Source organism: Simochromis diagramma, unplaced genomic scaffold (assembly GCF_900408965.1).
Source record: "Simochromis diagramma unplaced genomic scaffold, fSimDia1.1 OVJJ01000802.1, whole genome shotgun sequence".
NCBI classification, from domain to species: Eukaryota; Metazoa; Chordata; class Actinopteri; order Cichliformes; family Cichlidae; genus Simochromis; species Simochromis diagramma.
Genome location: NW_024387492.1, coordinates 23,887,178 through 23,903,043, shown reverse-complemented (window position 1 = coordinate 23,903,043; position 15,866 = coordinate 23,887,178).

The following is a 15,866-nucleotide window of genomic DNA, read 5'->3' as shown; positions in this document are numbered from 1 at the left end:
TACTGCATTTGAAGGTATCCCTACATTGAGAATGAGCAAAGGGAACTGATCCAAAGAAAATATATATAAAGCAAGGGCGTAGATTTGGCATGGACGGAAGGGACATGTCCCCACCAATATTCAGCGATTATTGAGTTGTCCCCAGCAATAATTTGATCTATTCAAGTAAAGAAAATCAAACCCGATAGAAAGAAAAAAAAAAAAAAGATCTGTCAACGTCTCATTTACCCAGCGGTGAGTCCTACTGGAGTCCTACCTCATGTGACAAATATGGCCAATGTGATTGGCTGTGCCTTTCACGGAGCTCTGTCTAGTGATGGGATTTCCGGCTTTTTTTAGAGATCCGGCTCTTTCGGTTCGACTCACTAAAAAGAGCCGGCTCTTTCGGCTCCAAACGGCTCTTCAGGTTGTTTTGTTGCTATAATTAATTTATATTAACAATAATATAAAATTATGCACAAAAGGAATTACTAACGTAAAAAAAGTGGTTTTATTTATATATAAATATATGCGGTGGCCCCTAGAGACAAAGCACGTACAAACTCTAAAACACATTTCTAGCATGAACTGAACTTCCAAAGCAGAGCTACTAGATCACTTAAATTACACAATTGAAAGCATGTGTGTATTGTTTGTGTATTTATACACAGGCACTCATATATATTCAAATTATTTAAAAAAAATGTTCATTTACCTGTTATTACCACACACCAAAACTGGTCGTTGGTACTTGCTGGCTTGTGTAGCCACTAGGTAACAAAAGCTCAACACTGCACCCAGCATCCTGGAGCACTTCTGTTGTCTTTTGTACGTGTTTTGAGTTTTTATGTGCTTCTGAGTTCTGAGTCAGCTTTTTCCTTTTACAAATTTAAAGTGAAACAACACAAAACACTGCAAACCACAACACAATTAAATATAAATTAAAATATGAAAACAAAAAGAACATGCACATTCTCTGTCATATGGACCTGCATGAATAAACTTTCTGAATCCGTTATCATCTGCAACTGAAAATAGTTGTGGATGATTACTATACCTTTCTAATGTGACGTTGTTGTCCCTGGCTCTCTTTCTCTCCCTCTGGCTCTGTTCCTGTGCTACTGAGTGTAACTACCGCCCCTCCCCCCTCTGCCCAGCGTAAAGCACAAGGCTGAGTGAAGCAGAAAAAAAGTGCGAGAGAGAGGCTGAGAGAAAGAAAAAGAAAAAAAACCACGTGATGGCTTGCGATAAGGAGCTGGCTCGCGTCGTTCACGTCAAAGAGCCGGCTCTACAGGGCCGGCCCGTGGCATAGGCCGTATAGGCAAATGCTAAGGGCGCCGTCCATCAGGGGGCGCCATGCCAGTGCCACAAATGTTGAAAAAAAAAAAAAAGAAAAAGTTGGTACTATTATTTCTAAATACAAAAAATAATCCCACGTTAATTAAAATGCAAAGTAAAGCTTATTTAATAGAAATATTATTTGTTACAACATTACACTACACTGCTGATGTAGGGGGGCGCCACCTAAAATCTTGCCTAGGGTGCCAGATTGGTTAGGGCCGTTTTTGCGGCTCTAAGAGCTATTTCGTTCGCGAACGACCCATCACTACTGTTTAGTTTTAGCAGCGGCAAACCTGCGCTGCGAGGAGGAGAGGAGGACGGCAGCAAAAAGGAAGAACCTGGATATAAGTATTTTTCAAAGAAACCTGCAAGTCACTTAAAGCCAAATTAACTCATAAAATGTGTCCGTCATAATAACGTTACAGGCTATGCTAGGCTTTGGCCCACATCAGTCTAAAATTGTATGTAAGTATGAATAACGTGTTTTGGAAACGAACTGCACAACATGCAGCACTATTAGTTATCTCAGTCTCCCACAGTTGCATTTCTAATTTTGATTGAAACTGTCAGAGAAAACGGCAGCTTTGAGCAAGCCAGGATATTAGTTTACAGAGGCTGTTAAAATTATATGTCTAACATTAAAATGTTGGTGACACAATAATTTCATCCTAATGGTACTGACATATTCATAGGGTTAATTTTTGAGACAAAATGTCATGAGGTAGTCATGATTTTGCAAATATCCACCTTGTAGTGCAGCACACAAATGATAGGTTTTATATTTGTATAACCATTTTTATAAACAGTGCAAAAAGCACATTAAAGTAATCCCACGACCCCTTTACAGGAAGTGTGTTTCGTGTAGGGGTGACGGGCAAAGGCTATTTCATGTCTTTTCATGTCTTCATTTTATGCTTTTTGACTTCAGTTAGATTTGTCTGTAACAAATCCTCACAAGAACATTTAGTTTAATCATAATCACTTTTAAAGCAGTCACAGGAATACTTGTCAATCCCAACCCTAACCCACAGATTAGTCAATAAAGTTTCCTCCAACTTTTCCGTACAATCCACTTTTTACTAAATCACTTTAAAAGTCAAAGTGTCGTGTGTGTGCTCTCATTCACTCTCATATCTGTCAAGGCCGTTTCTACCCAGGCTTTCAGTTAGACCAGAGTTAGACCTGTCTTGTCACAGTGACCGGATGGGACCTCAAGCGCAGACTGAAAATGACACTTCAAACAGTTCTTTATTTATAGAAAACACCAGGTGCTAGATATGTACAGGTGAGGAGAAATCCGGGGTCCCAGGGGTCCAAAGGGATAATCCAGAGAGGGGAGGTCGCTTACTCTAGTGCTCCACAACACAGTTCCACACAAAAGGGAATCATCACTTAGCCACAACAGTAACTCCCGAGAGGCAGGGTTGTTCAGTCAGGGGAAACTGTTCTCAGGATAAGGGAAGTCAAAACTAGGAAACACCTCCTGAAGGTAAATCTTAGATCTTTTCACCAAGAGAGAATCCAACACTAACGTGTCAAGCACAATCATCCAGCAATGAGAGAATCTGAGCCGAGTGATTGGAGACAGGTGCGTGGGACAAAGGCAGAAGCCCGCAGTGAGCTCCGCCCAGGCAGAGTGATGCGAGAGAGCAGTATTACAATAAACAAATGTAGCATCACTGGGCTGGCCGGGAAGACACAGGGGCCATGACATGTCTCTAGAATCATTATTATGTTTGTCAACATAAACATAATTATATTTAACTTATGATGTTCTGATCAGTATTAAACATAATTAACTATCAGAAAAGTCACATCTGAATCATAATCCTGTGTTTAACCTTTGCAACATTTAACTTTAAAAGTATAATGATGAGTTTGTAACAGAGTTCTTATCTTTAGTTACAGGCTGATAACACTCAATCTTTATAGAGACTGGTGTCATAGACAGAGATGTTCCTCTCACCTCTGACTCTCATGTTCCCCACACAGAGTGGATGCAACTGTTTTTTCAGATTTACAGTTAAGTGGAAACTGATATTCAAGAGGAACAAAATGTAATACAACATCAACTTTAAATATAAACTAAATATGTTCAATATAGTTTTTTGTGCATAGGCTACTCATTTAAAAAAAAATCTCTCTCTCTCTTTTTTGGGGCGTTGCCACTTCTCCACACCCACCTGCCTTCTCTGTGCGTCATCAATTCTTACATTGGACCATTACTGCTCGTGCTTTCTAATGATGGACCCTAAAGTTTGGTAAAGCTTGCCTTCTCATCTTTCAATAACCGTTTGAAATATCTCTCTTGCCCAAATGGTCGAGAAGTTACATTAGTGCAAGGCGCACATGGTAAAATCTAGGCGGAATTGAGTTTTCCTTCTGTGTTCAGATAGCAGTAGGTTGTGAATGTTTTGAGCTACCATAATACACCAAATATCGCTGTAAAGCGCAGCTTCACTTCTTTCTGAAACCATTCGCATTTTTGCTCTAGCGTGAACAATGACGAAGTTACAGTTGTTTAAAGAGCACTTGTAAAATGATCAATAAAGTGTTAATGGTTATTTTTAACATATTTTGAAAAGATTAGATCCCAAAGTCATCACGATCCCATAAACAAGGCACGCCCACCATTTTTATTTTACAAGGTAACTTTCCAGTTTTTAAATAATAATAATAATAATAATAATAACGGATTGGATTTATATAGCGCTTTTCAAGGCACCCAAAGCGCTTTACAATGCCACTATTCATTCACTCTCACATTCATACACTGGTGGAGGCAAGCTACAGTTGTAGCCACAGCTGCCCTGGGGCAGACTGACAGAAGCGAGGCTGCCATATCGCGCCATCGGCCCCTCTGGCCAACACCAGTAGGGTAAAGTGTCTTGCCCAGGGACACAACGACCAGGACAGAGAGCCCAGGGATCGAACCGGCAACCTTCCGGTTACAGATGCGATTCCCAACCCCCTGAGCCACGGTCGCCCAATAAAGTTGCGTGTTTGAAGCAGGACTGAAGATTTTACAGAACAAGAATTTTAAAACCCTAAAAGGTATTAGTTTCTCACTAAAAGCAGTAAAAATAGCATCTTCTTCTTATTATTGAAAAGATGTTCAACATGAGGAGGTTGCTGAGAGTTTGAGTGCTTCACTGCTTTCTCAGTCTTATCAGTCTGAGCTTCATGTGCTCAGTTTCCTCCTCCTCTCACACTTCATGCGTAGATGCACGTTTTCCACCACGTAAAGGTCCTTTAAAGGAATCCAGTCATTCAGGATGGAGAACCTGTTTAAGAGTTATTTTTGTTACAAATGTAATGTGGATATTTTTTTTAATTTTTATGATTATAACAGACATTTCCCTCTAAAGTACCGGGAGCTGAAGCAAAAACATATACAGTGTTCGTATGAGCCAGAATACACCTGATAACATCCAAATTTACATTCCTTCATCACGCTCCTGCTTCTGTTACCAATAAGACTCAGATGAGTTCAGCATCAGTTCTGGCGTCACTGCTGCGGTTAATCCAAAGTGTCAGTCGAGCTGATCCAGGCTGTTTTACCAGTACACAGTCTCTTCACTTTTCACTGCTGACTCCAGATCACATTACAGCCAACCTACTGTTCACTTTAGTATCAATCACTTTGAAGAACTTAAAGGAACAGGAAATACATAAAAGTCACACAAGGACAAGACGCCAGATTTTTAAAAAGAAGTTAGTGTCTGTAACTCATAAACACGAAACACCATTCTTTAACTCAGAGAGAAACTGTTCACAGCATCCAGAAACTGTACAGTCGGTGATTCAAAACAATAAGACCTTAGTCACAACAAGGAAGCAGCGGAGCAAAGTGCTCTGTCAAGGTAATAATGTATAACCTTAGATGTGAGGAGCAGGATGACGAGAAATATGTCCTCTCTATCTGGATCAAGCATTTTGGATCAACTGGAGTTTTTTTTTTTTTTTAATTAACTTTGAGAACTTTCTCATAACGGTGAGTTACTACATGTAGTGAAGTAGATTCTGGGGTAGGATTTTACATGATGTCCACAAACGCACCACTGACATCCACACCTTCCCAGCCGATAATTAGCAGGCTTATAAGAAACAGCTGCGCTTCACTACCAGAAGGAGGCATTGGCAGTCTTGTTCATCCAAGGTGGCTGAGAGGGGAACCTGTTTGGCAGGATTTGAGAATTTTTATTTATTTATTTATTTATTTTTGGGCGTCGTTCCAGACCGTACTCCATACCAGTTGGTGGCGGTAATGCACCTTTCACTTGTTTGCCAACCGCCAATATAACTGTAAGAAAGAAAGAAGGTGGCTGAGAGCATTAGGCAGTTAAGTGCTGCAGATCTCTCAAGGAAAGCTACTCAGTTTAGTATTGTCCTTTAGAGAGTGGTAAGTGGGACTCTTGTGTTCATCATAACGTGGCATATAGTAGGGTGGACTTTAACAACTGTTTCCCTCTTTTGTTGCAGGTTTGCACTATACTGCTGCTGTCTTGTCATATGCTGTTTTGTTTGTTATGTGATGCTTTTATAACGAACAGTACTTTGGGGTGTATTTGTTTTATGTAGATCTTTTATTAATGTGTGTAATGTTTTATTAGTGGAGGTGCGGCCGCTTGCTGAGGGGCTAGGCACGTGAGGTGGAATCCCCTTCCCGATGCATGCGAGTGTACACACCGGGCATAGGTAGATTGCACCGTTTAGTGTGAGTGACAGTGAGGTCTGCAGTGAAGTTACAATGGTGAGTAATTGGTGGCACCCTTGGGCACTCCTCCCTGTAGGTTGCCTCCTCAATTGGCCGGTCTCCACTATTTTGTTTAGTTATTCTTTTACCATGCTGTGATAGTTTTAGGGTAGCATTGTGAGAGGGAGTCTGGTCATTTTAATCATCGTTTGTTAATAAAGTGTTTTAATTAACTATTTTGCCGTCCCAACCCTGCTACCCTAGGTGCCTTCCTGATTTTATAGTTATGTTTTTAGTAGTTCCTCTTAATAAACTTTGATTTGGTAACTTCCTTTGTCTCACCTCTGCCGTTAATAACGAGTCTGTGGGCTTTGGTAGCCAGTGCAACACGTACATTGGCTAGAGAAATCTTTCCTGGGGTGTAACGCCCTCCCCCAGGTGGCGTTGTCAATATCTTAGTTACCGTCCCCGGTTATTCTTCAATCGCGACACCACATATAGTCCAGTGAAGAAGCAATATGAACCAGGAGGGATCTGGTCAGATGTGTAAATTAACTCACCTGACTCCTTTCAGGGTGGAGGAGTAGCAGCTGTACCCCGATTGAACCTCAACTCTAAGGGCTAGCCACTCTTCGGAGAACGCTGCCTATATTCGCAATCTCATTCTTTCACTCGGAGAGCAACTCGGGGTTAGTATGTTGCCCAAGGATATTTGCAGCCAACAACCAAACAGCTGATTACTACATGACCTGCTCCACCTCCTAGGCTACAGCCACCCCTCAAGAAGGAAGGTGACTTTGTGAGCAGTGTTGGGGAGTAACCAGTGTTGGGAAGGTTACTTTTAAAATGTATTCCACTACAAATTACAGAATACATGCCCCAAAATGTATTTTGTAACGTATTCCGTTACGTTACTCAATGAGAGTAACATATTCTGAATACTTTGGATTACTTAATATATTATCATGCTTTTTACAACTACATGAATGTACTATTGCTGTGTGATTTATTACTAAAGGTCCGCGGCTCCAAACCATAGTAAAGGGACCTCTGGCTAATACGTCGGGTTCCGTGTCGGGGTCATAGCCAAAAAATAGCTTTACTTTGTTGTCTGGGTCAACTTTGCTTGCAAGAGACAGAGAGGCGTTGAAAGGCTGCTCCAATGGAACTTATAGTTTTGGAGGAAAACACGAACACAATGTACAGTCGAGTCTTAATAGCTTACTTACAACTGGGCTCGTCAGGCACTCTTCTTGGCTGCAGTGGTTATTATTAGATTTACATGCTTCCAGCTCCTGTTTCTGCTCGATGACAGCTTGTACTTTTCGTCTCTCCTTTTTCTCCCTCCCTTGCTCACAGACACATAACAGGTATGGCAGTCCATTCTCCCTGCAGCACGGACTAGACTGCCCATGAGGCTACATTCTTTAGGACTATGGCTGTAGCATTCTGCCTATTAGCTTAGCACAACAACAAGGTGCTCTCTCACCCAGGAAACACACAGTCACAGACAGAGCGCGTCACCCTGTAACCTTGGGTATCGTAACGCTGACGCCTGAAACAACAGAACATAGCTGTCAAACAAAACCCAAACAGTCCTGATCTGCCACAATATGAAACAGGAAAATACCGCCGTGTAATCCATTTATTTCAACAAAGTAACTATTCTAAATACTACCTTTTTAAATGGTAACTGTAATGGAATACAGTTACTCGTATTTTAAATACGTTGTGGAGGTAAGCATGGACAACACGAAGCTCTTAGTTCTCACTCCTTCTTTATTCCTCTCCACACATCAACTGAACACATGGCGCCACAAAACACAGCACTTCCTCAACACTGGGTTTGAGTGTAGCCCTCTAGTGGTCCACCACACATGCCCCCCACGAACACCCAGCAGAACTAGTCCAGGACCCGGTGTTTAAGCAAACGGCTAAACCGAGGGGGTGGGGAACTGACCGAGGGTGTCAAGAGATTTTTGTTTTTATATAATTCGATCAGCTTCATGAAATGTGTTTTTCTGTTTCTAAGCAATCTAAATGTCTATGTGACTTTTCACCTAATAACTTTGTGATGAACTTATTCAGCTACTAAAACCACTTCCTGTTTTTCTTGAGAACAGATGTGGAAAAGGGGAAATAACCCATTGCTTTGGGTTTGTGCAGAGTGACACTGTAGGTTTGCAGAGCGTGCTTTTTTTGCACAAGTGAAGCTATAATGTGCTGAGTGACGTTATTTTTATGCGCGCACACACACACACACACACAGACATGTATAAAAATAAAAGTACGCAGGCAGCAGTGCGCAGTTCGCAGGGTGCGTTTGCTGCTGCCCACGCGTGTAAAAACGACTGCAGTCTTTGTGTTTTCTAACTCAGGTGTCTTAGCTGAAGAATTACAGGGTGATTTTTAGAAATCCCCTGTCAGAGGGAAACCCAGCTTGGGAGCAAGGCTGGCACTGGCGGTCAGAAAAAGCTGCAGACAACTAGGCTCCGTTGGTTGTGGGGTGCTCCTAGGGGAAAAAGCAGAATCCATCAGCATGGTGGTAGCTGGGCAGCCGCGGCGAGGGGCCTGAGCTGGGACCACCTGATCATCTTGCCGAACATGTGCAGGCTTAAGTCTATCAACAGAGACAACCTCCTGCCGACCACCAAAGTCCAAAAAGAAATGTTTTTTTGCCCGGTTTAAGAACCCTGTACGGCCCGTTATATGGTGGACGCAGTGGAGTCCTATGGGTATCGTGCCAAACGAGACGAGTCCAACGACCTCGGAGGGGCTCTCAAGTAAGAATTCCCCGGGGACCCAGAGGGGTTGGCCGAGGACCAGTTCAGCCAGGGAAACCCCGAGGTCTTCTTTAACCCTCTAGGGTCCAGGGTATAATTGGCCGTTTTTGACTACTTTTGATTTTACCTCTATATTTCACCTTTAAAATAGGTTTTTCTTGCCTTGTTTGGTACCATTATTTTCAGCACAACCTCAAATATCTGAAATTTGAGTTATTTTTTCATTTTGGTATACTATATTAGCACAGTTGATCTAAATTCAGACAAAAAATTCAAAATCTGAGTAGAAAAAGTTTTTTTTTTTTTTTTTTTACTGTAAAACCCACAAACATGTTTAACGAATAATTTTCATAAGTTGAAATGCAAATAGAAATTGTACATTTCTAAAAATTATGCACAAGTTTTGCAAACAAAGTTATATGGTACTATTTACCTAAAAATGCAGCCAAGGCCTCGGGCGTTTTTTATATAACTATTTAAATCTATTTACAGAACAATCAGGTGTGCTGCATCAAATAAGAAGGCACACAAATTATTTGTGCCAGTCCAAAAAATGTAGTTTGTGTTCAGTATAAGACAGAGGAGAACACCACAGGCCTAAACCCTGCAGGTCTGACAGCAGGAGGTGCATCAGTCAAGTTTTCCATGTGGGAACAGCATTTACACTGGAATCTGCCTTTGACAGCTTTTTTAGAGCAAATATGAAATTCAGCAGTCTAACTGACACAAAATACAAGGCAATAACTACACAACACACTAACTACAGCCTCCAAACACGCTAAACGTCACTAATGTCTCACATATGAAAACTCGCTCTCTCTCTGTCTTTCGCTCGCCCGCTTCCCATCGTGGGTGTCACTCCTAAAAACTTGCCCTTCTCCCTAAACAACTAAATGTCACATGTTGCCTTATGCTTTTTTTTTTGATTGGCTGACATGGTAAACTCTAACACCAATAGGGAAGGGGTGTTTTTTCTTTTTCTTTTTTCACTCGCAAGCGGAGAGTGTTTGCTAGCGCTGTCTGTAGAAAACGCAGTTTTTACTGTTCTTCCTGCTGTAAACACCACTGTTTTGTTCAGAAAAAAACATCGCGTGTAATTTTTTATCATAACTCTGGTTTTACGTGGCCCATCGACACAATTCAAAAACTGGTATATAGTTTGAAGTTCGCACTTTCGACCCAAGTTGAAATGGAGACTCTGATGTGCTGCATCTTGTAGCTGTGTCGTCTTAAATTGGTCATGTGATTTTGACGCGCCGGCGCGTCCGGCGACCCCAGAGGGTTAACTGCGCTACGCAATCCCAGCAAAACCCACAGAAGACGGTCGACCCAGTCGTCACCTGGTAGCCCGGAGCGCAGCCTTGAGTGACGAGTGAAACTGCTCGCACATCCCGTTAGCTTGCGGGTGGTATGCTGTGGTGCGGTGGACCTTGAACCCCAGGCCGTCAGCCATGGCAGACCAAAGCTCAGAAACAAACTGGGTGCCCCTGTCCAAGGTAATGTCAGCTGGGGGACCGAAACGCGAAACCCACGTTGACAAAAATGCTCTGGTCACTGCTGTCGTGGACGCCAGGGGTACCACCTCCGACCACCTAGTCGTGCGGTCCAACACAGTCAAAAGGTGCGTGAAACCCTGTGACTGTGGCAAGAGACCAACCAGGTCCACATGAACGTGGTTGAAACGCCTACCGGGGACTAGAGATGGACCGATCCGATATTATGTATCGGAATCGGTCCGATACTGACCTAAAATACTGGATCGGATATTGGAGAGAAATAAAATTTAATCTCCGACAAAGTTATCCCAGAGAGAAGTAAAGCAAGTGTGTAAGTTCATCTCTGAATGTTTGTAAAGCATTCCCACGTTAAGCTTAACAACCGATATATGGAGCAACTGCCTCTTCTCTCTCCCTCCCTCTCTTGCTGCTACTTCAATCATGAAACTGATTAATGATCAGCTGATTGGCTTTTCTTTCTTGTTTGTTTTTGGCCCACTTTGTACCAGAAAGGGGAAAGCAGCTTTAACTGAGTAGTCCAAAATCAGTCAAATCCACAGTAATCTGTCATACAAAGTCAAGGAAAAAAACAATATTTGAGAATCTACTCTTGTTGGGTTCAGTTAGGATCGTAAGGAGACTGGCAGTGGTAACTCAACTTAAAGAAGGAATATCCCTCCACTCAGAATGAGACACTGACAACAACTTAAAGGGAGAAAAGTGATTTGAGTGTATTCAACATTTAAATGCTCCAAAACATAGACATGAACAAAACATTTAGACCATTTCAAACATATAAATCTCAACAATGTACAATATATCACTTAAAGTGTCCATAAATGTATCAGGTAGGCTGTCCATTTCAGTTCAGTGCACTTAGTATTCAGTGTTCTTAGTAAGTGTTAATTGTCTTTAGTCACAGTTTTTGCTTTTTGATGCATCGGTTTTTTGTGTTAAGTGGAATCAGATCTGACCCAAAAAAAGAAAAAAGTAACAACATAAAGTGTCCTGAGATCTCAGAAAAAACGTTAATCCAAAAAAAATTGCAAATCGTTGTATCCTACCACCCTCCAAGGAAACAGGTGGCCTTCAGATTGAGAACGTCCTTCCTAGGCACCTCCAGTGGCATCCAGTCCTTAGATGGCACCGCTCGGTCCTTGCAGCAGATTTCTACCACGTAAACAAAAAAACCAGCCTGCACACAACGTGCAGTGCAATCACTCACTTGTAAAATAAAACGTGTTTCTCTAGTGTTATCCTTTTTTTCCCCTCACACATCACACATCTATACAGTTCTTATTGGCCAATAACAATTTATCAACAACAAAAATACATTCCACTGCAAATCATGAAACATGAAAAGTGTCTCCGTGGTGTGTTAGCTAAAACTTCACATGTAAGCGCATTAGCCCAGGGAGCGCATGTGGGTACGCTAGCATACTCTCCACAGGCTAACACAGCTAAGCAATCGTTAGCAGGTCCTAAGACAAATATCACATTTCCGACAAGCATTGTATCCTGACTGGTTTTATGCTCAGAAACTAGACTATGAATCACAACTGCAACTGCAACTGTGAGACTCACCAGGATATTCTTCATAGAAAACATTAATTCCGTAGCGCAACACGTTACAGGACTGAATCTCCACACAGCTTTGCGCATCTAGCTCCGTGCAGGCGGATGCAGTGAAAGAAAGTCACCACGCACGCGCTATGGTGCATTCACGGTACATGGGAAAACTCAGCATTTAACAAAACAGTAACACTTCAAATTAGAATAAAAACAGAATACAATTGGCAATAAAATAATCATGGGTTACACTCTCCCCCTCTAAACGGCATGAGTCCCTTCATGCATCGTTGACCAACTGGGGCCTGATAAAGGTGACATGACAGTTTTGGAGAATGCAACACCTAAGGTTTGGAAAAAGGAGCTAATAGCCAAGGTCAGCGGCTCTCCTAATTCATCATAAGTGAACTTCTGAGGTGGGCGTCTTTCTCTGTCAGAGCGCCTCAATCTCACTGGTTCTGTAGCACCAGCATCAGTACTAACAGCATCATCATTAATGACTGCAGGATCTGGTGGAGTGAGATCTTCATCAGTCATGGTAGGTGTCAAGTTGGGTTCGGGAATGTCAATCACAACATGGTCTGAAGACCTAGCATCGGAAGGAACATAGTCCACATGACTTGTGTTAGAGACTTCAGGTTGTGTCAAGGCAGGTTTTCCAATATCAGGTAAGGACGTTTCCGGTACAGCAGTGTCAGGGGATGATACAGGGGGATGACTGTCCAATTGCTGTTGGGCTTTAGGATGAGCTGACTCAGTTTGAATGTAAGGGCCTTTTGTGATGATTTGTGGATTCCATGTGCCAAAACATAATTCCTCTTCATCACTCATCTCATCCTCATCACTGTACTCTCCTCCATTATCCTTGTCGTTGCCTTTTGTGCGGTTTGGTTTACTCCTGGTCCTCATTTTCCTCTGATTCCCATTTTGAGAGTCCGATCCAACCTGATCTTCAACAGGTAAGCACCCGCAAGGGAGAAGCAAATCCCTGTGCAATGTACGCTGGGGGCCGTCTCCGTTTTCCGGTTTGACAACATACACTGGGCTGTCTTTGACCCGTTTGACAACAATGTGAATATTTTGTTCCCAACGGTTAGCAAGTTTGTGCTTCCCTCTAACATTCACGTTCCTTACTAAAACTCTGTCACCTGGAAACAGTTCTGCAGCTTTGATCTTTTTATCAAACCTCATTTTATTCTTCTCACCCATCTTTTGTGAATGTTCGCTGGCAAGGGTGTAACTCTCTTGGAGGTTTTGGCGAAGGCCTTTAACATAGTCAGAGTAAGACTTCGGACTGGTTTTGTCCAGGTGAGTACCAAGGACAAGATCAATAGGCAACCTCGGCTGTCTGCCGAACATAAGTTCGTATGGACAGTACCCTGTTGTGTCATTTCGTGTACAGTTGTAGGCATGTGTTAATGGCCTAACAAAGTCTCTCCAATGGTACTTGTCTTTGTCCTCCAGTGTGCCTAACATGTCTAAGAGAGTCCTATTGTACCTTTCCACCGGGTTTCCTCGTGGATGATAGGGCGTTGTGTGAATTTTGCTTGTCCCAATCAATGTGCAGAGCTCTTTAACAAGCTTAGATTCAAAATCTCTGCCTTGGTCACTAAGCAGACGGCTAGGGATACCATAGGGGATGATAAGGTGATCCCAAAGAGCCCTGGCTATTGTCTTAGCCTTTTGATCTTTTGTCGGGACCGCGACTGCAAATTTTGTGAAATGGTCCGTCAATACTAACACATTTCTGGTGTCTCGACTATCGGGCTCAATACACAAGTAATCAATGCACACTAGCTCAAGAGGGTAAGTTGCCTGGATATTCTGTAGTGGAGCAGCCTTTTGGGGAAGGGCCTTCCTCATGAGACAACGTGAGCATTTCTTACACTTCTCTTCAATGGACTGAGCCATTCGTGGCCAGTAGAACCTTGCCCGAGCGAGATGTAAGGCACGCTCAACCCCGAGGTGACCAACCTCGTCATGTACACCTTTCAGGGCTCTGTCGCGGTACTTTTGGGGCAGTACTAACTGGTACACAAGGGAATCTCTGTCATTGAATTTCCTGTAAAGCACGCCATTGCTGAGCTCGAGTTTGTTCCATTGTTTCAGAAGGAGTTTAACATCTGACGATTCAAGATTTGCTTCTTTGGGGCTGGGTTTCAAGCCTCTTCTCAACAGGGCTATAACACGAGCGAGAGAAGGATCATCCTTTTGTGCAGTGCACCAATCAGCATCTGTCATTGAGGGTAAGATGTCTTCTCCATAAGCCTCAGTGACTGAGCTGGGGTCAATAGCAAGACTCTCGACAACTGAGAGGGTTTCTGAATGGCATGACACTGAGTGACGCTGACACAAGGCAGAAAACGTTTCATGGTCAAGATTGTTTGGCATGTTAATGAGACGTTCTTTCATGTCATCAATACGAGCTTTTTCTTTGACAAATGCCTCATCTTCATGAGGAGGCTCTTGAGGCCGCCGTGACAACCCATCAGCATCTTTGTTTGCTTGACCTGCCCTGTACTTAATATTGAAATTGTAAGTAGACAAGGCAGCCAGCCACCTGTGTCCTGCCGCATCTAATTTCGCAGTTGTCAAAACACAAGTTAGCGGGTTATTGTCGGTCAGGACTGTGAAGCTAGAACCGTAAAGGTAGTCATTGAACTTTTCACACACAGCCCACTTGAGGGCTAAGAATTCAAGTTTGTGTGTGGGATAGTTCTGTTCACTCTTAGAAAGCCCCCTGCTAGCGTAAGCAACTGCTCTCAGCCTCCCCTCTTGCTCCTGATAGAGCGCAGCTCCCAACCCATCCCGACAAGCATCCGTGTGCAATACATAGGGGAGTTGTGGGTTGGCAAAAGCAAGAATTGGTGCAGAAGTCAGCTTTTCGATTATTGTTCGGAAGGAGGTTTCACACTCATGAGTCCATTGCTCCCCGAGAGGCTGAGTGGGACTGTAGGAAAGTCTGGGTGGTTCTCTCTTGTAAATCTTGCCTCTCTTCTTCGGTGGCCGGTAACCGGCAGTGAGACGATTCAACGGTTTGGCTATCTTGGAGTACCCTTCAACGAAACGCCTATAGTATCCAGCGAAGCCTAAAAAACATTTAAGCTCTTTGAAATTAGATGGGCGTGGCCAACATTTCAGAGCAGAGATCTTTTCGGGATCGGTGTGGACTCCGTGAGCATCCACAACATGCCCTAAGTACTTCACAGATGTTTTGAAGAAGTGGCATTTTTCTGGGGATAATTTAAGACCGTAGTCTCTCAAGCGAGTAAGAACTTTCATTAGCCTGGATTCGTGCTCTTCCAATGTGTCTGAGAACACAATCAGGTCGTCTAAAAAGACAAGCACTTCGGTGAGGTGGAGATCACCCACACACCTCTCCATCAGGCGTTGGAAGGTGCTTGGGGCATTTGTAACACCCTGTGGCATCCTATTAAATTCATAGAAGCCAAGAGGACACACAAAGGCTGTCTTAGGCTTGTCCTCCTCGGCTACCTCCACCTGATAGTAACCGGACTTAAGGTCCATGACCGAAAACCATTTAGCTCCACTCAGAGCTGTGAATGTCTCCTCAATATTTGGCAGGGCGTATGCATCTCGAATAGTTCTTAGATTTAGTTTACGGTAATCTATGCATAGCCTTATCGAGCCATTCTTTTTCCTTACCAAAACAATTGGTGAGGCGAAAGGACTTTGTGACTCTCGAATGATGCCTGCATCCAGTAATTCTCTTAGATGTTGTTTGACAGCTTCTCTGTCACTTGGGTGTATGGGCCTTGGCCGCTCTTTGAAAGGTGTTTCATTGTTCAATTTGATTTGGTGCTTCACAGCTGTGGTGTGGCCATGGGACATGTCATCGAGAGCAAAAACTTCAGGGATGGATCTCAGTTTTCCCAGAATTCGCTCTTTCCATTGCTCTGGGATGGGAGAATCATCAAAGTTGAATGTGAGGTTGTCGCTGTCTGGTTCATTTTGACTTGGAGGATTCCGAGTTTGACTTGA